This window comes from Mirounga angustirostris, unplaced genomic scaffold (assembly GCF_029215605.1).
Source record: "Mirounga angustirostris isolate CCGP_5_RB_7025 unplaced genomic scaffold, mMirAng1.0.hap1 SCAF_4, whole genome shotgun sequence".
NCBI classification, from domain to species: Eukaryota; Metazoa; Chordata; class Mammalia; order Carnivora; family Phocidae; genus Mirounga; species Mirounga angustirostris.
Window position 1 is genome coordinate 31,805,109 of NW_026991712.1, and position 24,564 is coordinate 31,829,672.

Consider the following 24,564-nt stretch of genomic DNA (forward strand, 5'->3'; position numbering starts at 1 on the left):
ATACATGTTTATCGAATGAATCAACAATTATCATCATATTCTCTCTTATGGAATGGAGAAGAAGAAAAAAGACAATGTCAAGAACTTGACAAGAAGAACTGACAATGTCAAGTTTTCTAAGATTTTACTGGGCATGCAGTGCTAGAATCCTGGTTAAAATAATAATTTGGATAATGGAGCACCACAGTATAAGCTAAAATGCGGAGTTTTCAGTGGTTCAGAATAGGTTTTGTAGTCTGAGAAGCCAAGGTTTGAAGCATATTCTATCATTTACTAATTTTGTGACAGCAATAGCTAATATTTACTGCTTAAGATAAATTATCCCATTCAAACCATGAAATGACCCCTTGAAAATCTAAAAACTAAGCCTCTAAGAAATAAACAGTTTTCCCCAAATTTCACATGTCCCACCTGTGTCCTGGACTCCAACGCCCAACCACTTGGCTATACCAAACTTGGGAATGTCCCTTAATCTCTTAAAAAACTCAATCTACTTCTCCATAAAATGAGGAAAATGAGACCAATCTATTCCTCCTGGCTATCATTAGGATTTAATGAGAAATCACGTGGCAACTGCAACATTTATGAAGAAATGAATATTAACTATTTTGAAGGTAAGAATAAATGGAGATGGTTCTACTTTACCTAACACATCATGGCTTGTATTTGAGCTGTGGAAGTCTGGCTGGCTTCTTCTCTAAGTTATTTAGAATTTTCTATATTGATCTTACTTGGAGCTTGGTTGTTTCTCTTCACAACCTTTCTCACTGTCTAAATTTGCAATAACATAGGCTATATGGTGCCATTGTTAAATCAAAATTTATTTCAGTGGAAAACGTTGAAGAGGACATGGAGAATATATGAATACTAAATATCTCTATCACAGTGCCTAAATGTAGATGTTCTAGGGGTCAAGCCTAAAGCACTCTGCTGTAAGAGAGAACTAAGGCCAAACCTATTTCTAAGTAATAATATTAAATACGCTATAGGTTCTAGGGATATTACATATGAGTTTGATCATGGTTGTACTAGTACTAGTTAAAATTTAATGAATTCTTAACGATATACTAAACAACATGGTTTATACAAAGTATAAAATCCCTTTACAAAAATACTGTAGGTGTCCTCAATATTACAGAATTGCAGATAAGAAAATTGAGGCTTAGAGGGGTGTGTGTGGAACTGAAATAGAGGAAAAGGAAATTTAGAATTAGGAGTAGAAAATTTTAAAAGGCTAAGAAAAAATATATGAAAATGGGGAATAAATATTAATGACAACCTTACCAATCTCTAGGAAAGAATTAAGTCTTATACCGAAATCTAGGAATATGTGTAAGTCCCATACTTTGTATTATCAGAAAAAAAAATTTCAGGGCGCCTGGGTGGCTCAGTCGTTAAGCGTCTGCCCTCAGCTCAGGTCATGATCCCAGAATCCTGGGATCGAGTCCCATTTCAGGCTCCCTGCTCGGTGGGGAGCCTGCTTCTCCCTCTCCCACTTCCCCTGATTGTGTTCCTGCTCTCGCTATCTCTCTCTCTGTGTCAAATAAATAAATAAAATCTTTAAAAAAAAAAAAAAGAAAGAAAAAAAATTTCAAATTTTTCCTATTTTGTGCATACTTCATTTTGCTTCCTTTAGACCTAATGACTTACGATCTTACAGGAAATGGGGATTTTTTATGACAGGCTCTATAGCTCCACTTCAGTAGAACTCCAGTCAAACATGTTCAAGCCTTTTTCTATAGACCACCTGCCAGATGCAAAGTCTAAATCCACTCTGATTCCCTAGGATACAGAAGTTATTATGTTAATCTTCTTAATGAGAGTAAAGAAAATCTTTTAAGATCAATTTTTACTCAGCAAGATATAATTTGATCCTTTTTCCTTTCTGTGTTTTAGTCACCAGAGCTATATGTCTTATACAGGAATAAGTCATTTATTAAATATTTAAAAGTCTTGATTTTTCCACCCCCAAGCCCCCGTGCAAAAAAAGAAGAGCACAATGGAATGAACCATAAAACGTACATTTTGTTTGACTTTGATTTTTTTACTATTAGCTTTGCTTTTCAACAACCAAATAGTTCTGAGTAAAATTTTAGAATGGGCTAAGATAATTCACCTAATCATCTCCAAAAGGCCCCACCTTCTAATACCATCACAATGGGAGGGGGTAGAATTTCAACATACAAATTTTGGGGGGGGACACAAAAAGGCCATAACACCTATTTTTCCAGGCCATAGGAAATTTTCCAGATTGTTTTCTTCTGTTCTACCTTGTCGAGAAGTAAGATTATCCCTTTAGGCTCCCATCCACACGAAGTGTTCTGTGTCAACTTATCCACCTCCACCTTAGAATCCTGTTGTTTATGAGTAGTAGTTTGTATGGGGTACGTAGTGGAGGACAGTTTGGCACTGGATCCCTTCCAGTCTCTCCATGATCCCTCTGATGGAGGATGCTTTATTCTCTTCCTGCTTTTAGGTCTCCATTCCCTTCATTGTTTTGTTTTGTTTTTCTCTAATTAAAGAAATATCTTTTTTCTTCACCCTTTGCCAAGCTGTAGTTTTATTCAGTTTTTGAGAGGAAGATTTTACCTCTGTAAATTTGCATTTACTCTATCACTCACTTAGGCTAACACTTTGAATTTTTGTTTCACCATTATGTAGGTTAGAAAGGGAGAAATGGCCTTAGGGAGACCAGCAAGTCAATATAGAGAAGCAGGGAAAAACCACAGAAAACACAGAGTAGTAGTTCATCATGCAAACTTGTTACATTTCCAGGATCTGCAATATGATTGGTAATCTAAAAATATTTAATCAATGACTAAATAAATTAATACCACAGTGTTTTATATTACCAGAGGAAGAAAACTAAGTGGGAGATAGGTAGTTCGTTCAATTGTTTATTCAACCTACACGTTTATTAAGTGCCTGTAATTGTTTTAGGCAACCAGAATCAGCTACATAATTTGCAGTGAATTTCATTCACAAAATGAAAATGTGGGGTTTTCTGTTTGAAAATGATCTGTAATTTCAGTACAGTGCCAGCACAGCATTAAACCAAATTCAGGATCCTGAGCAGGGTTCTGTGTTACCGCACAATTTGCATACCCAAGAAGCCAACCTTGATGGCAATCAAGAAAGACTGAAGTCTTTGTGGGGAAGATTACTGAGCAATTTAGAATGTGAAACGGGCAAGGAAAAAGGATAAAAGGAGTTCCCCCTTGGTTGAGTGGATTAGAGATTTCTCAGAAGGAAGTGACATTGAAGCTGAAATCCAAAGAATGATTTTCATTCAAAGGCAAGAGCAATGACTTTGATAAATCAAAAGATGTTAATATCATTAGGTGGCACAATGCAAAGGAGAAGGGGAATGTGGGAGGATAGTTTGGGAGAGTTTATCTTTATCCTAAAAAATAAAAGGAAGCATTGAAAGGTTTAAGTAGAACTATCTTGACCAGATATCCATCTTAAAAGTAATTTAGATTACAGAATAAAGGAGAATGAGTTGGAGAGTTTAAGGGAAGGCATTGAATGGATTTGGTAAGAGAAGTTGGGGTGTTAGCCAGGGAAGCCTGGACTAAGGTAACGGCAGTTAAGAGGAAGAGAAGGCAAATTTTGTGTGATATTTGAGAAATAAAATTAACAGGACAGTGGAGGCAAGGAGAAGGAGTTATCAAATCACTTTTGCTGCCTAATTTTGGTATATTGAATTTTGGTTTACAGTTGTATCTATTACCTCTATGCCTGTGGTCTCTCTTCCAAGAGACACTCTCAAAATAGACACACTAGCTAAGCACCTATCATGTAGGTTCTCAATAAATATTTTTCAATAGATATTTAATGAGCCAAAATTCATTCTCTTTCCCTTGCCTTCCACTTTTAAGTAACTTGAAAACAAAATAGGTGTTCAGAAAAGAATTACTATTAGAACATACAAACCCTAATATTTAAAATTGCCAACCACAAATAGCCAGATTATTTGCTTTAGCCAAGAAGGAGCATTATGTCAAATGCTAGTAATAGCAAGACTAATGGCAATAGCTATCACAAAAATATCTTGCATTTCTAGAATGTTTTGGAGTTTCCAAAATAATTTTATACCTATGACATCATTTGAAGGACATATGGTACCTATCCTAAAAGACATCACAATGAAGGAGAGCAGTTAAGTCTTGTACACAGATAACTATGATACAAAGCAGATTGTCCAAGTATTATAATAGATTCAACTCTGTACCAAGGTACAAAGAGTAGCTTCTCCTGATGTTAAGACATAGTCTATGGTTTCTTGGGTTGCTGTGGTTTCTTGGGTTTGGATCATCTTGGTGTGGGAGGAAGTTAGTAGTAATTTGAAAAAATAAGGCCACAATATTTTGTAGCACCTCCCATCAAGAGATGGAGTAGATATTCCCATGCCCAGAATCTGAGCTTACTTTGTAACCTTGGCAGAAGTGATATAGCACTAGTTTGGGAGCTTAGGCCTCAAGACACCTTGCAGCTTCCACCTTCCTCTTGGAAGACTGCTTTGAAACTATTATTGATGGTCTAGCCTCATGCAGGATGCAAGGACTGGTGGAGGAGAACTAGGATTGTTTTGAATTTGCAGAACAGGTCTTCTTAGACCTTCCAGCATGGTGGACCCATAAACTGAATGCAGAAGCATGTCTGAGCCTTAGAAAAAACAGTGTAGAAACCACCCAGCCAACCCACAGAGTTGTGAGCAATACTCTATTGTTGCAGCTTTATGTCAGGGTTTGGCAAACTATGCATTGCAGGTCAACTCTGACTTGCAGAATGCTTGTGCATGGCGAACAAGCTAAGCATGAGTTTATATCTTTAAAAGTTTGGGGGAAAAAACCAAGGGAGAGCATTTATATTGAGTGCTATATAGTATGTCATACCCTGTTCTAAATCTTTGCATTTACTAACTCATTCCATCTTTACAACAGTTCTGTGAATCTAATACAACTACTCATTTTATGATGAGGAAACAGATGTTTCAACATAGGTTAAATAAGTAGCCAAAGATTTCACAACTGATCATTTAGTATGTCTAGAATTCAAACCCAAGAAATCCTATCTCTGTGCTTTTAACCCATTTGAAAAATTATCCAACAGTTTGAGAGCAGTGTATAAGTGCCAAAGGGGAGATACACAGTTGGAGACTACACATTCTGGTGATTTCCCAAGAAGGACATTATGTTTCTGAGAAGCAAGCAAAACCTTTGCAGGAGAATGAGGCCATGTTTTTTTTCACTCTGATGAGGAACATGACCTCTGTACCCTGATTAACCAAAAGAAAAATTCCACCTTTTAATAATAGATCTGAATTACAAAAAGATGTATTCAGCCATTATTATTATTACATTTTGAGTTTTGTCAATAAAATTTTTGTGGGAACATGTTTTTTCTCTTATTACCTAAGTATCTACATATTACCTCTGATTTTGCCTTCCTTTTGGTCCTCCAAGTCAAATGTATTTACTCTCCGGCTTTCTACAGAAAAAGTTTGCTGACCTCTGCTCTAAGTCATTAAATTTTGGGATAGTTTATTAAACAATGATAGGCAATTGATATAGAAATATACAAAGAGAAATATGCAAACAAAAATAAAGGAGGGTTGATTATTCATTTTTTTTTACAATACATATAGAAATTTCCTAACCTTCCAGTGTCTACACTATCAACAATTATACAATATTTATTGTACAATAAATATACAATATTTAGATGAAAAGTCACTCCAAAACACAGCAACAGATAGATATACATCACAGAAAATGCTGACTAATTGGTTGACTTTGTGATTGCTAATGATGGTCCAAGAATGAAGAACCAAAAGACACTGAATAAAATCTTGGGGCCTTGGATTTAAGAAACTCTGAAGTCCATTTATTTAATGTGTCCTTTGAAAGTGAGGCATCCCTTCTACAGAATTTAGGCCATATTTATTTGAAATTTAGAGCTTATACAGATCTGCCTTGACATTTTTCCTCCCTTATCATTGCAAAAGAATAATTAAACTTGGAAGAAGACAAAAACTTATTTTTTTATCTCTTTAGCAGCACACAATTTATGTATAAAATTATTTATTTGCTAATATTAATGACCTTTAATTGACACAAAGCTGTTCAAGGCCTTTTCTATAGCTGAAAATAACTACTGATAGGTAGGCTAAAAGTCAGGTGAATGTATGTACTGATTTGTCTGGGACAGGACTGTTTTCCCAGGGTAATTATTAATGGCACCCTCTTTAGTGTCAAAAGTGTCCTAGTTTGGAAGATAAATTTTCTGGTCAGCCTAGCTGAGAGAAATTTTAGATACCATTTAGCACCAAACCTGCTTTTGTGGATGAGAATACCGATCAAAAAAAGGTTGAATAACTTGAAAGCTTTATAATCTTAAAATATCATATTATCAATTCAGGCAACTCTACAATTTATTAAAAAGAAGAAATACTACTTATCCACATAATGGAGACATACTGTTCAAGAGTCTTTGCCAGTTATCTTTTAGGACCATGGCTATCTTATGCCTGGAACTCTTATTTTAAAATGCAAATTGTACTTAATGAATCTAATCAAAGAAGGTGTTATTCCAGTGTGCATAAATCCATTAGATGAATGGGATAAAACTGTAGTCACTCTGTCAGTAATAATAATTTAACAGAATAATTCCCATTAATATGTCAACATATAAAATGTAAGCTAGAACTTTTCAATTTGCTATTTTTAGGTTTTAGCAGACAATTTTTGAAATCCTCTGAAGATATTTCTGTAGAGCAAACTGTCTTACAATCTTGTCATGCTAAATTTTGATGAGCGCATTTCCAGGAGGACATTGCCTATTTTAAATAGTGATTCGAAGACCATTAATTAAAGAAACAAGAAACCTCTGTGACAGTTGGCACAGGACAGGGAAAGACTGAGCCTCGAAAAGGCCACCCACCGAGTCGTTTTCTTTCTCTCTTAGGGGTTGCTGTTGAAGGGAATGTTTCCACAATTCATTCCTTTCAATGGGTGTTTATCAATATTGGTTGCATCTCAGAAGCCTGACTTGAATTTTTATGGCCGACTTAAAAAGTAAGTAATCCCCTAGAAGAAGGCTTTTGGTTTAGATTATTTCTTAGTACCTGCGGGGTAATAAGTATTAACTTCACCAACCCCCACCCCTTGCAGATTATGAAGGAAGTTGAAAGCTCTCTTTTGCTTTGAGGATACTCCATCTCACAACAGCCATTTTCAGTAGGGTCATGAGCCAAATCTGTTGTTCTTTTTTTTAAAGATTTTATTTATTTGACAGAGAGAGACACAGCGAGAGAGGAAACACAAGCAGGGGGAGTGGGAGAGGGAGAAGCAGGCTTCCCGCGGAGCAGGGAGCCCGATGCGGGGCTCGATCCCAGGACCCCGGGATCATGACCTGAGCCGAAGGCAGACGCGTAACGACTGAGCCACCCAGGCGCCCCCCAAATCTGTTGTTCTTATCAGAGACTACATCACATCTCGCATGAGGCCGACAACTGGGAGTAGCTTCAAAATGAGCTTCAAGTTTGCTGTTCCCTGTCACCTCCAAGCTCAGCAGTTCATCTTTTGAAGGACACTACACTGGGTTTAAAGATGTCCCTGGGTGAAGTTTTTGTTTTCCTACCTTATTAAAATGCTGAACAGAAGAAAACATTTCCCTGTATCTTTTTGGCTAGCTAAAAAATTCTGAGACATTTACATTTCTTTAACTGAACTTGATGTAGTACATTGGAGATGCCACTCAGCTCTGTGTCTCACTTTGAGAAGAGTGAAGTCATTGTTGCTAGGCATTCTTGATTCTTTTTTTTTTTTTAAAGATTTTATTTATTTATTTGACAGAGAGAGACACAGCGAGAGAGGGAACACAAGCAGGGGGGGTGGGAGAGGGAGAAGCAGGCTCCCCACAGAGCAGGGAGCCCGATGCGGGACTCGATCCCAGGACCCTGGGATCATGACCTGAGCTGAAGGCAGTCGCTTAACCAACTGAGCCACCCAGGCGCCCGGCATTCTTGATTCTTGATATTGATTTGTACTTTAGCTAAAATAGTCGTATTTTATAAATGATTATTTATGAATTTCTTTGTCCCTCTTTCATTTATTTATTTTATCATTTCCAATAATAGGGGACAATAAAAAACACTTTACCTTTTTAAAATTTCTGTTATGGTAGGTATAACAATCTTTAAAGGTCAAGAATTTTTAATATGTAAATAGGCTTTGGGTCAACCTCTCGATGCTACTGAGTATGCACTATGAAAAAACAGAAGTTATTTGATATTTTAAATCATATATACCCTTATATAAATGTTATGTATGCATATATATATCTGTATACATGTATATGTATATATACGTATATGTATTTATATATGTGTTTGTGTGTTATATGTGTGTGTATATATGTATATATGTGTATATACTTATAAATATATAATAAATAAATATAACTATATATTATATAAATATATATAAATAAAATGTAAATAAATTATATAAATATATAAAAATAATTATAAATATAAACATTTATAAACATATATTATGTATATATTATAAATATATAAATTATAAAATATAAATATAAAGAAAAATACATAAATATATATAAAATAAAAATAAATAATAATAAATATAAAAATAAACAAAAAATCGAATAGGGGGGCTTTATCCTTCCTGACCTGAATATTAACAGGTCCAGGCAGTAAAGAAGGAAGTGGGACACATTTCTCTCTCCTACTGCCTCTCTGTTGGTGGAGTACCTGTAAAGTTTTATCCAAAAGCCTAAATGGAAAAGTAGGAAAACTTTTGGTACTTATTGGGTTTAGCTGAATCTGGTAATTTAGCTTCTAAGGTTCATGCAGAGTTCATACTGAAGATGTTGATAATTGATACAGAACAATGGGTATCACACTTCATGTGGTGCTGTGTATCTGGAATATCAAAACTATTCCAGTATTGGGGTTGGAGGGAAGGAAATCCGTTGCCTCTGTGATCCAAGATATATAGAGCTGTTACCCTTTGTCAGACGTTAATCAACCCAAATACCTCTTCTGAAATATGGGATCAGATGATATACTGAATGGGTTTTCTGCTCCTACTAGAAGTTATAGGTAGTTACGTATGTTCATATCTGATGGTTGTTTTTGTCTTGGAACCATCAGGCCTAAAGTTCTCCATGGAGTTAGAATTTATCTTCTGCTTCCTTCTGGAAAAAAAAAAATATTGGAGACTTCAACCAATCCTAATGGGGATTCTTGGGCATGATTCACTAGATAATTAAGTCATTTCCTTTACCCTTCATTACAGAGATCTCTAAATCATTTATTCACCCATCCATTCATTAATTATCCTACCAAATACTGCCTAGGGCTGATTTAAAAAATGATTGGGATTAGTTAAAGAAACATTCTGTATCAAAAAATTAACTTGAACTTTTATTTTTAAAAAACCCAGAAATACACATAGAGGGTTTTCTTGGAAATTAGACTAAGTCTGACTTGTATTCCTTTAACTGTGTAAAGCAAAGGATATAGGCCAGAGAGATATAACGTCAACTACAGAGAACATTTATAAATACTATTCCCTCTTCTGCCACATGAGCCCAAATGAGAGCTTCAAGAGTGGTTCTTATGCGGTTAAAACAGTAGAAAGGCTGGATTTTCATAGTAGATCAAGTACACCAACGTGTGCAACAAACTTGGTTTATGGTTCAGCAGTCTAAGGATGGATCTCAGGGTTTCTGAAACCTTAAATTGCCAAAAGCCTAAGTGATTGTCTGCATGTGATTAACAGTGATATGTCCACTTCTCTGAAGAAACCTTTATCAGTTTACCAAAGGATTCTGTTATGCAAAAATAGTTATAATCACTGACACATAACATTTCGTATCAATCATAACACTCGTATCAATCACTATAGTGATCCCACAGAGGATGAAAAACAAAATAAGGTTGTACTCTCTAATAAGAGAAAAGAACTAGGAAGCTAGACCTGTATGATATATTTATGGAATGTATTAATGTGATGATAAAATTCGGTTGAATTTATTTGTTGTATTATTGTTAGTGTCCTGAGTCTTGCCTCAAGTTCAGGGTGCCCACTACACAAGAAACCCTAGGATGATGAGCAACCTGAGTCTCACTTTTCAGATAGTGCTGATCACTCATCCTTGGATAACTAATTACTACAAAGATTCCTCCATGTGACACTGCACTTTCTTATCTGCTGTCAATTAAGTCACCACAAGAACAGAAGTTATCTTTCCCATGGAATCGCCCCCAATTTCCCAGAGTTCAGATTTTCTTAGCTGTGACATTTGTTAGTGAAATGAAAGTTTAGACTGCATATCTGGTAACCATCTGTGATTAGCTAATTGAATTGTTCCAAGGCATTTAATGCCGTCTTCAGAAGGGTTTTCAGCTTGGCTGACAGTGCCTTCCTTCAAGCTGGACTTGACCTCGGAGATCTTGCAGGTTCAGTTCCAGACCACCACAATAAAGCTAGGGAGTATCACAATAAAGCTAGGGAGTATCACAATAAAACGAGTTGAGTGAATTTTTTGGTTTCCCAGTGCATATAAAACTTAGGTTTACACTATACAGTAGTCTATTAAGTGTACAATAGCATTATGTCTAAAACAACAATGTACATATCTTAATTTAAAAATATTTTATTGCTAAAAAATGCTAACCATCATCTGCGCTTTCAGTGAGTCATAATCTTTTTGCTCGTGGAGGGTCTTGCCTCATTGTTGATGGCTGCTGACTGGTGGTGACGGTTGCTAAAGGCTGGAGTGGCTGTGGCAACTTCTTAAAATAAGACAACAGTGTAGTTTACCTCATTAATTGACTCATCTTTTCATGAATATTTTCTCTGTAGCATGTGATGCTTTTTGATAGTATTTTACCCACAGTAGACCTTTCAGAATTGGAATCAATCCTCTCAAAGTCTACTGCTGCTTTTTCAACTAAGTTTATATAATACTTGAAATCCTTGTCATTGCAACAATCTTCACAGCATCTTTGCCAGGAGTAGATTTCATCTCAGGAAACCACTTCTTTGCTCATCTGTAAGAAGCATCTCCTCATCCATTAGTTTTATCACAAGATTGCAGCAATTCAGCCCCATCTTCAGGTTCCACTTCTTCTTCTTATTTTTTAACCATTTCATTGTATTCTTCTTACCATGGCAAGTGTACTCTTTAATCCCCATCCCCTATTTCCCCCACCCCCCCCACCCACCTCCCTTCTGGTAACCATCAGCTTGTTCTCTATAATTAAGAGTCTGTTTCTTGATGTGTGTGTCTCTCTCTTTTTTCCCTTTGCTCATTGTTTTGTTTCTTAAATTCCACATATGAGTGAGATCACATGGCATTTGTCTTTCTCTGACTTATTTCGCTTAGCATTATACTCTCTAGCTCCATCCATTTTGTTGCAAATGGCAAGATTTAAATGTTTTTATGGCTGAGTAATAGTTTAGTGTGTGTGTGTGTGTGTGTGTACCACCTCTTCTTTATCCATTCATCTATTGTGGACACTTGGGCTGCTTTCATAATTTGGCAGGCTCCACTTCAAATTCTAGTTTTCTTGCTATTTCTACTACCTCTGCAGTTACTTTCTCCACTGAAGTCTTGAACCCCTCAAAGTCATTTATGAGGCTGGGAATCAACTTCTTTCAAACTACTATTAATGTTGATATTTTGACCTCTTCCCATGAATTAAACATGTTCTTCATGGCATCTAGAATGGTAAATGCTTTCCATTTTACTTTGCTTTTACATTTTACTTACTCAGTTTACTTACTCAATGCTTTTACATTTTATTTACCCAATTTACTTTGCCCAGGTCCATCAGAGGAATCATTATCTATGGCAGCTGTAGCCTTATGAATGTATTTCTTAAATAATAAGACTTTGGGGGTGCATAGGTGGCTCAGTCAGTTAAGCGTCTGACTCTTGATTTTGGCTCAGGTCATGATCTCCAGGTTATGAGATTGAGCCTTTCGTTGGTCTCTGCACTCAGCGGGGAGTCTGCTTGAGATTCTCTCTCTCCCACTCCCACCGCCCCACCCCTGTACTCTCTCTCTAAAATAATAAATAAGTAAATCTTTAAAAATAAAACAAACAAATAAATAAATAATAAGACTTCAAAGTCGAAATTACCCTTTGATCCGTGGACTACAGAATGGATGTTGTGGTTGCAGGCATAGAAACAACATTAATCTCATTGTACATCTCCATCAGAGCTCTTGGGTGATGAGGTGCATTGTGCATGAGCAGTGATATTTTTGAAAGGAATCTTTTTTTCTGAGTAGTAGGTCTCAACAGTGGGCTTAAATATTCAGTAAACCATGTTGTAAGCAGATGTACCATCATCTAGGTTTTGTTTTTTCATTTATAGAACACAGAGTGGGTAGATTTCAAAATGCTCGTATAATTCCTAAGGGCCCTAGGATTTTCAGAATGGTAAATGAATGTTGACTTCAACTTAAAGTCACCAGCTGCATTAGCCCCTAACTAGAGAGTCAGCCTGTCCTTTGAAGCTTTGAGGCCAGGCATTGACTTCTCCTCTCTAGCTATGCAAGTCTTAGATGGCATCTTCTTCCGATATAAAGCTATTTTGTCTACATTGAAAGTATGTTGTTTAGTGTAGTCCTCTTCATTAATTATCTAGCACAAAGCTAGATTTTCTGGATAACTTACTGCTTCACCTTGTTATGGAGACGGCTTCTTTCCTTAAACCTCATGAACCACCCTCTGCTAGCTTCAGACTTTTCTTCTGCAGCTTCTCACCTCTCTCACCTCTCTTGCCTCTCTCTCTCTCTCTCTCTCTCTCTCACACACACACACATTCATAGAATTGAAGAGAGTTAGGGCCTTGCTCTGGATTAGGCTTGTCTGAAGGGAATGTTGTGGCTGGTTTGATCTTCCATGCAGACCACTAAAACTTTCTCCATATCAGCAATAAGGCTGCTTGGCTTTCTTTTCATTCATGTGTTCAGTGAAGTAGCACTTGTAATTTCCTTCCAGAACTTTTCCTTTGCATTCACAATTTGGCTGCTTGGTGCAAGAGGCCTGGCTTCCAGCCTATCTCAGCTTTCATCATACCTTCCTTACTAAGCTTAATCATTTCTAACTTTAGATTTCAAGTGAGAGACGTGCGACTCTTCTTTTCACTTACAGACTTTTAACTGGCCTAATTTTAATATTGTTGTGTCTCAGAGAATAGGGAGGCCCAAGGAAATGGAGAAACATGGGGGAAGGCTGATCAGTGGAACAGTTAGAACAGGCACAACATTTACGAATTAAGTTCATCATCATCTATAGGAGCAGTTCATGGAGTCCCAAAACAGTAACAATAGCAATATTAAAGACCACTGATTACAGATCACCCTAACAAATATAAAATAACAAAAGAAGCTTGAAACATTGCAAAAATTACCAAAATGTGGCACATAGACACAAAGCTCACAAATGTTGCCAAAAAAAAAAAAAATGACACCACTAGACTTACTTGATGCAGGGTTGTCACAAACCCTCAATTTGTAAAAAAATGCAGTATCTGTGAAGTGCAATAAAGCAAAGTGCAATACAAATGAGGTATGTCTAGAGTTGCTCCTATTAATTTTGTAAAAATACATGAGTAGTGTGTCCACACAATTTGACAGTTACCCCTCTATTCTAAACCTCCTTACAAAAAATTAGGCCCCCAAACATGTGTTTAGTTTTAGAAATATTGTTTATTATTATTTTCTTCAAGTCCCTTTTTTCTCCCATCTTTTCTCTTCTTTCCATAGTGGGTAGTATTTCTCTCAGTACCCAGATAAGTCTGCTGCTTTGGTTCTACTTATAGAACAACAAACCAAAGTACTGAAAAGTTATTAAAATTGTCTTTTCTTTTGTTTAAGTATAGTATTTTTTTTTCTGAATTAACAGGACATTTCCTCCCATTTAGCCTAGACAGAGTTTTAAACTTCACCTCCATCTCACCGGGACATTCTTATCCTCCCTCTTGCAATTCCCCTTATGTCAATTTTGTGAATGTCAACCCTTCCTCTTTGTACTTGAACCTTTGTCAACGCTGGAAGGAGAGCTCTCCTTGTCTATTGAAACTGTGCATTGTCCCATTTCTTGCCTCTGCCCTCATCACCTTTGAGTCAGTTGAAACAGTGTTCTTCAAACTGTAGGATGCGATCTATAAATGGGTCATGAAATCAGTTTAGTAGCTCATGACCAGCATTGTATAAATAAAATAGAATTGCCTAGAATAGTATAGAGTAGAATAGAATAGGAAATATCAGAGTGCATCTCACAGGAAGGATAACAACTACATCGTGAAACTTTTTTTTTTTTCCAGTTGAAAGAGAGAAAAAAAGAGACTGTGCAAGGTCTCAAGATAAAATATTTTTCTTACCATTGGTCATGGTCAAAAGCACTTGAGAAACACTGAGTTTAAATGCTGGTACTATGATATCATCTCCCCTACATTCCACAGAGGGGAATTTAAATTCCTTAAATCTCATAACAGTGGTTCTTGAGCTTTTATGCATAGACCTTTTTTTTATTTTTTTAAAATTATCTCTGCACCCAATTTGGGGCTCAAACTCATGAGCCCAAGATGAAGAGTCACATGCTGTACCAACTGAGCCAGCCAGGAATGCCTCTACATAGACCTCTTTCCAAATTTGGTAAAATTATGTCTCTTCCCAGAAGCATGTGCTGGAGCACAAGCTCAAAAAAAGTTAAGAGTGTTGCTCATATAAGCTTAAGTTCTGCTGCCCTTATAATCATGATTATTTGGAATTTGTTCCCAAATTCTGGAACCTTTCATGTTATCCCACACTTCCCATTTTCATCCATATATCCTCACGTCTGTCTAGTTGATGTGAGTTTCTGTCTCGTCTCCATGTCTGCTCTCCCTCTCATCTTTGTAACCACCTCCTTGCTACTCTAAGCATAGGAAACTTTCTCATTCACTTCCTCTGGCTGGACCTCTATACAATCGCCCTCTCCTAATATTCTCTAAAAACCTGTCTTGCAGATGTTGCAGACTATCTAAAGTGGAGTGCATTTCCACCCTCCCTATTCATTTGCCTTCCTTTCCTTTGTCCTGAATTTGGATATGTGCCTATCTAGAATGCAGCCTGATGGGTAATGAACAGCTTTGCACACACCAGACTTGTTCTGTAAATATTGTTCCTATAAAGAGTAGTTATTTATTCTTCGAAACCAGCCATCCAATCGTGTAGATATGCATTATTACCGAACCGGCATGCTGAAATTCCCTGGAGTTTGACAAAATGAAAACAGGTTGTACTTGCTCCTCAAATCCTAGCAATGGTTAAAAACTGCATTTTCATGCAAACATAAATTACAAATGGAATTATGATAACTGATTACCCCCCCCTTCCAAATACACACAAATCATTTGTAATCCTGCCCTGGAGTGCTGTATAGTTGGCTCATTGCATATGCTCACAGCATTTGTCAGTCCTATTCAATCACCGCTACTTCCCGTGGCAAAGTGTACAGGGGCGTTTAGAAAACCAGTATGTCTCTATTTCCCTAAATCTACTATTAGGGTGTAGAATCGTCGGTGCGGAGCACTGCTGCTTCACAATAGGAATAATCCTGAGTGTGTATCTTCGTTTTATTCATCTTCAATTTCTGTTTGACAGAATTTCATGCTGCTGGAAGATGTTACATTGACAGCCGAGAGATAATTTCCGTTTTTAATCCAAAGAACAAGAGCCACTTGGGAAGCGACTATAAATGTCCTCTGGGTGTCCCAGAGATATGCCTCATCCCTGTGCTGGAAGGAACACACCTCTGGGACGGAAACAACTTTGATCCGTAAGTCTCTTTGGGAAACATGAAGAGAAATAGATTTCACTGATTCCCCTCTGAGTCACGGGTCTGAGATAAAGTAAGCCCTTCTGTTTCTAACTCAGCTTTCAAGTGGCAGCAACTTTGTCATTACTCTCAGACAATAGTTTCCAGTGAGGAGCTGAGAGTAATATTTGCAAACAAGCCTCTTTTCTTTCAATATAGTCTTGTAATAACGGTGTCATAGGCCTTCTTATTACCAGCACTTATCTCAGCTGGCTGGACCTGGGAGATGGCCTGTTGAAGGTGCTGGACAAGCTGGTTGATGCCTAGGTCTTTAGAGCTATAGAGTTCTTCTTGGGCCAGTCCTCCTGACCTTCCTGATTTACTTAAGGCTGGAAGCTTTATGCTGTGATCGAAACATCTTCTCAGGGCCAACCCTCCTCAGGCTCAGAAAGATACAGTGATAGTACAGAGACCATTTCCCATCTTTTCTGGACCACCGGGGGACAGGTTCCTATTCTATGAGGCAAATTGCTGACTTCTCATCCTCCTTCTATATCAACTAGTAGCCCATCACCTAGGGTGTTACAGTGCATATTACGTGTGCGTATACTTTATGTATATATATGCGGATATATGTACACTTTATATATGTCATAGGCTACTACATACATACATGTTTGCACACATACACACACACACACTATACTAAGCTAAAGGTCCTTAAGGGTCAGGATCCCTTTATATTTATCATTTTTGAATATACATGTATATATATGTTGCACACACCTACACACACACTATATATGTTATATACACTTGTCATAGATACTAAACATATATTTGTCATGTACACAGAATATTACATACATATATATTTGTCACCAATGTGTTTATATATAAATGTGTATGTGTGCATGTATGTGTCTAGAGGTCTTCAAATCCAGGATTTCTCATATCCCCTATCTAACCCTGTAAATGACACACAAATAAATTCAAATCAATTCAATCAATAAGTGTGTATTACTCATTATGTGTCAGGTTGTGCTATATTCCAGGAATACAAGGTTACCTAGGCATTAATTCACACACTTTTATAGTACACATAGAGAGAAATTTCAGAGTGCTTCTAGAATTCATGGAAGGAACTCCTAACCCAGATTTGAGGGGATCTACAAGAGCACAACATAAAAAGTAATTTTTAACTAGGGCCTAAAAGGCGACTAAGATTTAGCCAATGACAGATTGGTGGGGACACAGGCAGGGATGGAGAAGATAGGCATGAGAAAGAATGTTTCCACAGGAGACTCGTGGCTGAGAGAAAACAAATGTCCTAGATGGCTCTTTTAGTCTTAACGCAGGAAGCTTCTAAAATAATTTTTTAAGGATTTTAAAAGTGATCATTTTAAAATTTATGATAATCGAAGAAAGCCTCCCTAGAGTGTGAGGCACATGGTGACGGTATGATCTGCTAGGCTGTGGGTGGCCAGTGGTCCTGTCAGTCCAAAGTGACCAGATGGTACAGATGACAATGGATAATGCCAGTGAACTCACTGCACTCACGGGCAGGTCATAATCGTTTCCGGTCATTTCTATGTTTTGGTGAGGGTAGTAGAGATTGCTTAGTAGTTCTTCAAACCCATGTCCTTCTGTTTCTGGGCACAGAACTGTTCTGAATTTCCCCAGCCTCCTTTTCACTTGGGCCTGACTATGTGGACAATTTTAGACAATCGAATGTGATCAGACAGGATATATGTTGCTTCCGGTTCTGGTCCATTAATACCTGTCTCCGACTTCTCCTCTCTTTCCCTGTCAGCCAAGATGTCAGTGCTCAGGGAACTCCAGAACACTGAATTTTTAATGAGAGCACCTGCCTCAGCCCACATACCTGAACAATTGCTTGGTTCCTCCTGCCTATTGAGCATTTTAGGGTCTAGAAATAAATTTTCATTGTCTTAAATGACTAAAATGTCATGGTTTACCTAGTGTTACTGTGACTAATAGCATGACTGTATCTTTTTGTTTTGTTTTTAATAATCATCCTCTTTTAAAAATTAAAGTATGGAAAAATTTCACTCCAGAATAGGTCAGGCTCAAGATAATCCTAAATACTATAGTTAGTATAGTGGTGGTAGGGCAGAGTTCTCACAACTGTTGCTAATAACTTAATTATTTCTTTAAATGTTTTTTCTGGTAGGATATAAGCCTTACGTATGCAAAATTATTTACTTTATTCATCATTTTATTTAGAGTGTCTGGCATGATGATTACAGGTGATTCATAAACATATATGAGATGAATCAAGTACTGGATCAGCAAGGTGGAGGTGTAAGTGGGAGTCCAATCAAACAAAGGTCTTATTAACTATGTTAAAGAATTTATACTTGATCCTGAAGACTGACAGTAATCAGATTTTATCTTTGAGAAGATCACTGTAGTCAAAATAAGTTTTTCCACCTTTTGAAAAGGTTTAAAACAAATTAAGAAGATCAGTTTGGAGGCTCCTGTAGTAAACTAGGTAAGAGATAATCGTGCTGTTCATGGGCCCATGAATGCAGATGAGAAAGTACATTTAAATATATCTAGAAGGAAGACTTGACAAAACTAGATGGCCATCTAAGTGGGAAGCAGTAGAATTGAGAGAGCAGGAGACCAGGATGACTCCTAGTTTGTGGTCAGGGTGACCGGTGGGTGGCGCTGACATCACTGAGATGGGGAGCCCATCACTGAAAGGACACATTGGGGGAAGTTATAGTAACCATGGTGATTATGCTCTTCTCAACATTTGGGTTTTGCACCTGCTAATGTCTCTCAGAATGTTCTAAAAGTAACCCCATTTCCTCTTACCCTCCCCCTCTTCTCTGTTATTTGCCACCTGTTTTTTTGTTTTTTGTTTTTTAACCTGGATAACTTCTATTCATCTATTACATCTCAGATTAGACACCATTTCCAGCGTGAAACTTTCCTAGGATCCCCAAGATAGGATACGGCGCTTTCTCAGTGTGCTTCCAGGACTCCACACAACAGTGTAGGATTTAACATAACCTATTGTACTCACCGGTCTACTTCTCATTGTACAGTTCTCTACCCAAGGCTAATGGAAGACCAAGGACTATCCCTTAACACTTGGTCCCCAGTGCCCATCATAATGCTTATGTCAGAGTTAGAGCTCAAAATTAAAATGTAACCATGAATAAATGAATGAATGAATGAATGAATGAGTGTGTGAAACAAATATTTTTGAAGGGCACAATATTGAAACCAACTAATAACATTTGCTTTCACACTGTTTCTGTTTGAGATTTGCGGCATGCAGTTAGCACAGATGGCTGTGAGATTGCAATACTCTCTACATATTTACTCTGTTCCTCCCCCGCTCTCACTCTCTCCCCATCCCACCCAACCCCCCACCGGGAATGGTCTTGAATCACAAATGACTCCACTGTTCCCTTAAGCATCTGTCTCTGATCACAGTGTGAGTCCACCAGTCTTGTAATGAACTCCACAAGTGTTTTCCTTGGGTTAAAAAACTCATCGAAATTAATACTAAATTGAAAATGGGAAAGTTCATAAAGGGCGGCTGTTGTGTAAGTAAAACATGATTGCAGCGGGGCAAGTAAGTTTCTAAAGTTTCTCTATTCTCCAAAGTACTAAAGAATGAAAAGAGGGTGAAAGGGACACCCTCCCATTCCCACATGTCAAATACAACTTATCTAATGTACAAATTGATATCAACTTGCTTTGTTTGTATTATGAACAAAGCCACCAGACTGAACTAAGTATAGAAATGAAGAAAAGAGCCACACACTTGATTGGAATCCTAGTGGTTGCTGAGTTCAGTAGCAATGGGTCTGGATGAGGACACGGGACAAAGACATAGAAGGCTCGTGCAAGAACACCTACGTAGTCTTCGACCTTGCCACTCCAAGTGTGGTCTGCGCACCTGCAGCATTGGTTTTAGCTGGGAGCTTGTTAGAAATGGAGACTTTCTCCCCAGTCCTATTGAATCAGTCTGCAGTTTAACAAGATCCTCAGGTGATTCGGAAGCATTGCTCTAAATCATAGCATTCAAAGTGCCTACTGAGCTCAGATCAATTCATTGTAAGGTCCCTTTAGAATTTATTATCCAGATTGGGACTTTTTTTAAAGATTTTATTTATTTATTTGAGAGAGAGAGAGAGAATGAGAGAGAGAGAGCATGGGGGGGGGATCGGGAGGGTCAGAGGGAGAAGCAGACCCCCCGCCGAGCAGGGAGCCTGATGTGGGACTCGATCCCTGGACTCCAGGATCATGACCTGGGCCGAAGTCAGTCGCTCAACCAACTGAGCCACCCAGGTGCCCCCAGATTGGGACATTTTTGAGGGTGAAAAGGGAGTATGAAAATAATTATAATTGTATATAGTTAAAATATTTAGTTATTAAGAAATTAATTTTAATATAAATGGATCTATGTAATAGTTATAATCATGAACCATCTTTAAAAGCAAAATTCTCTCAAAAAATAGAAATAAAACATATTAATGTATATTAAAGAAAAAATTCTTTGCATTGAGCCGATATCAAAATGTAAGTGCTGGATTAGACAGAGTGTGAGACACTCTGTTTATTCTAAACTCATGTTTACTTTAAAATATACAAGTACAGATATAAGTATAGAAATGCATGTATACATTGGTTACTATAGATACATACGTCCTAGCTCCATCTGCTGAGATGGTGGAGAAGCAGGGATACCCAGTAACAACAAACGTAATTAGTGTTAAGATTTTGTCTTAACACCATTCTCCAATAAAAGGAATGAGGGTCCTTTGGAGAAAAGACTAGCTCGAGGGCTGGGTCAAGAAAAGTATGAGTTCTATAGAAATGGGTTGTGAAATTAGGCATTCTGGAGCATCCTGTATCTCATAGTGCCAGATAGTAAGGAAATCGCTTAAAAAAGAAAAAAAAAAAGGATGCACCCACCTGAAAGCGTTGCCCATGGCAAAAGCTAGAACAATTTGAGCAATGAAATAATGTAAGTACAATAATCCTTCCATTATCCACTGGGGATACATTTCAAGACCCCCAGTGGATGTCTGAAACCAAAGATAGTACCAAACCCTATATATATACTGTTTTTCCTATACATACATACCTGCGATAAAGTTTAATTTATAAATTAGGCAAGTAAGATTAACAACGACTAATAACAAAATAGAACAATTATAACAACATACTATAATAAAAAGTATGCAAAGGTGGCCTCTCTCTCAAAATATCTTATTGTTCTGTACTCACCCGTCTTTTCCTTGTGACGATGTAAGATGATAAATGCCTGCGTGATGAGATGAAGTGATGTGAATGACGTAGGCACCATGACATAGCGGTAGGCTACTACTAGCCTTCTGACTTTACGGCTTAAGGAGAACCATCTGTTTCCAGACCCTGGTTGGCTGTGGGTAATTGAAATTGCAGAAAGTAAACCCATGGATAAAGGCAGACTACTATATGAGGTTATATGACAGAGAACAAAGTAAATAGCCGTAATTTCATACTGATATAAATAAATGGCTGGATAAATATATAAATAGAGGAGAAGGGGCGGGTTTTCATTTAAGAAGAATTTCAATAATCACTATAGAGAGAATGAAATGAAACAAAGATCTATGTCACAGTAACAGTTGCTGTAGGCAAGACCACTCCTGAATGCCAAAATCAGTGGGTGAAACTTTTAAGAGAAACAGGATATAGGCAGAGCCTCAAACTATCTTCCCACAATATGTATTAATTATAGCTTTTTAAAAAAAGATTTTATTTGAGAGAGGGAGAGAGAGGAAGCATAAGCAGGGCAAAGGGCAGAGGGAGAGGGACAAGCAGGGAACCTGGTGTGGGGCTGGATCCCAGGACCCTGAGATAGTGACCTGATCCTAAGGCAGACGCCCAACCAACTGAGCCACCCAGACGTGGTTTTAACATAGGTCCACAAATGTTTTGATACTTCTCCCTTCTGTAAGTAGAGCTTAATTCTCTATCCCTGGAATGATGACCAGATTTAGTGATTCACCTCTAACGAACAGAGAGTGGAAAGGGGAAAAAAAAACGGTAATTTTACAGTGGAGAACCTGGCATGTACAACCACAGTCAAGTGGTCAAGCTTAACACCACCAGTGATAAGCTGGGTTAATATCAGGTATCCCCAGTGAGAAGCATTTTACCTTTCTGCTATCTCTCCCCACCAAATCTCTAACTCCAGACCAATCATTAAAAAAACTCAGACAAATTCAAATCGAGGAACATCCTACAAAGTATCTGACCAGTAGTCTTCAAAAGTGTCAAAGTCATAGAATAAATATATAATATATATAATATAATCTCAGAAAGAAATTGTTAATGAGATACTTTCATTTTTCTATTTTTAATCAAAATGTGCAAATATGTTGGCCCATATATCCACAGAAGGCCTATTTTTGTTTCAATTTAACTGCCTTCTTTTCGCAAATATACTTTAAAACAAAATTATCAAATAATTTGTCTCTTGTTTTTTGAATATAGATAATGGAAGATCATAAACCTTCTTATTTCACTCCCTTGCAATAGAAAATAAAAATTTATCCAATTACAAATAGAAGCTCCAACAAAAGAGCATTCCCCAAAGTTGAGATAACACCAAATGCAATTATAGAATTTAAAAACTAAATCTTGGACACTGTTTTAACTCTTAATGTTTAACAAATTTAGACTCCTGATTTTGTATGATAAATTTCATGTATTTTTTTAGCTTCTCTGAAAACATTTGATACTCCATTCATTGAATATATTGAATAAAGAGTTCCAAATTATTTTGATTTAAATGCAAACAAAATTCAAAGGAATTGGTAAAAGATAAAAAAAGATCAATACCATTACATAACATATATGTGGGAATACAAAATATTTCTTCAAATTAATAACTCAAACATTTCTAAAATCTGATGGTTGATGGGAAGCAAAGAGAAACTGAGTATGGCAATACAATGATTGTTTTGCATTCAATGTAAGTTTTACCATGAAAATCTTGTTCAATTACTCTAACGATATGTATTTATACATATATACATATGTATTTAAATTAAATTAAATTATTAATTAATTTAAGTCAATTATATTTAATTTAAAAGTGTATCTCTATATATTTCAATCTCCCCAACTATGACTTCTATTTCAATTGATAGAATATTGTGGCTTATTTTGAAAAGTTCTAAACTATATGTGCACTAGCCCAATTTCAATAATGAACTTAATATAGCTCAGCCACTGGATCGAAATGAAAAGCCATGCTTTCCAGAGTAATACATATATACCCTCCATGGCTGTGCATATTGAATCATAATCTTCAGGCCCAATCAGCTAAATAATGACTAAATTTGAAGTCAACGTGGAAGATTCTTGAGCAGATTTATGTGATTTTTTGTGTGTGTGGTTTAGTATATCTCAACAACTTCCTTAGTGAATGGTAGGTGTCAAAAAATAATTTGATGAATTATACATTGATTATCTAGCTTTCCTGAAGAGGGCAAACTTTAGGTCTTAGCTTTTTACATTAGATACAGTATTTTGTTTTAAGCATTTTGCCGTGAAAATGACAGATTGCCACATAAAAATGTTACCTAGCAACAAAATAGATACCTATGTATTTATACCATATATGACCATACGATAAAAGCAGAGTAAACAGAGCGTTCAGACTGTTATCTACCTGTATCTTCAATGAGATAACCACCCCGCTACTTTCAGTATATTCATACTGAAACCAGTAATTCCTCACATTTTTCACAGATCTCATCATCTGGTGGGGCTTTGTGCATCTTGGTGGTCAGAGCACAGTTATACCCAACAGTTTGCAGGGTTAGTACTCCAAAATCTTCTCCCACAACCACTGAAACACAGAAGTCTTAGGTTGTTTCTAGATGTTTCTCTCCAAATGTACTTTATCATAGAGTGCTTTACGTGCTATCCTTGAAAAGAAGGTGTTAGTTACTTTGCATCTTGGAAAAAGGTCAATGCAAAAGACAGGTTACCTCTGATTGCCTTTCAGCTTTAACCACATGTTAAAAGAGAAAACTTCTCACTGGATGTTCTTATTTTGATGCAACTCTTGATAATAATAATAATTAATAATAATAATAATAATAATAATAATTACTATGAAAATTTTAAGATAAATTCTAAGCCAGGCCAGAAACATCCCAGGCAGAATGAGACAAATGATTGTCCTAACTCAGGCAACTCTAGTGCCAGTGGGCAATAAAATGGTGTCAGGCAAACCTGCAACATGATTATAAGGGATTTGGCTTGAGGTAGAAGGAGTGGGACCCAGGGCCTCATGGAAAAGGATAGCAAAGGCTTTCAGGCGGACAACTGGGCTCAAGACTCGGCTCTAATGGTTCTGTCCTTTGGGGAACGCACTCAAGGGCTCTAAGCAGGTCATTGGTAAAATAGTATTGTAGTATTGACGTGGCAGGGGTAGCACCACTCAACACGACACACGGGCAAGACCACCTTCCTCTGAACCCTAAATTAAATTGAATCTGCTCCAAGCCTCCATCCACAAGACTGACAGGGAACTTAATCTGAACATTATGGGAACTCCCTCCAACTTCCAGGATTAGGAAATCGATGGATTATTATCCATGACAAGTGAGAAGGACCCGTTAGTTTCTGGGTCACACTTCAATTCAGAGCACCCGTTGATGCTTCTTG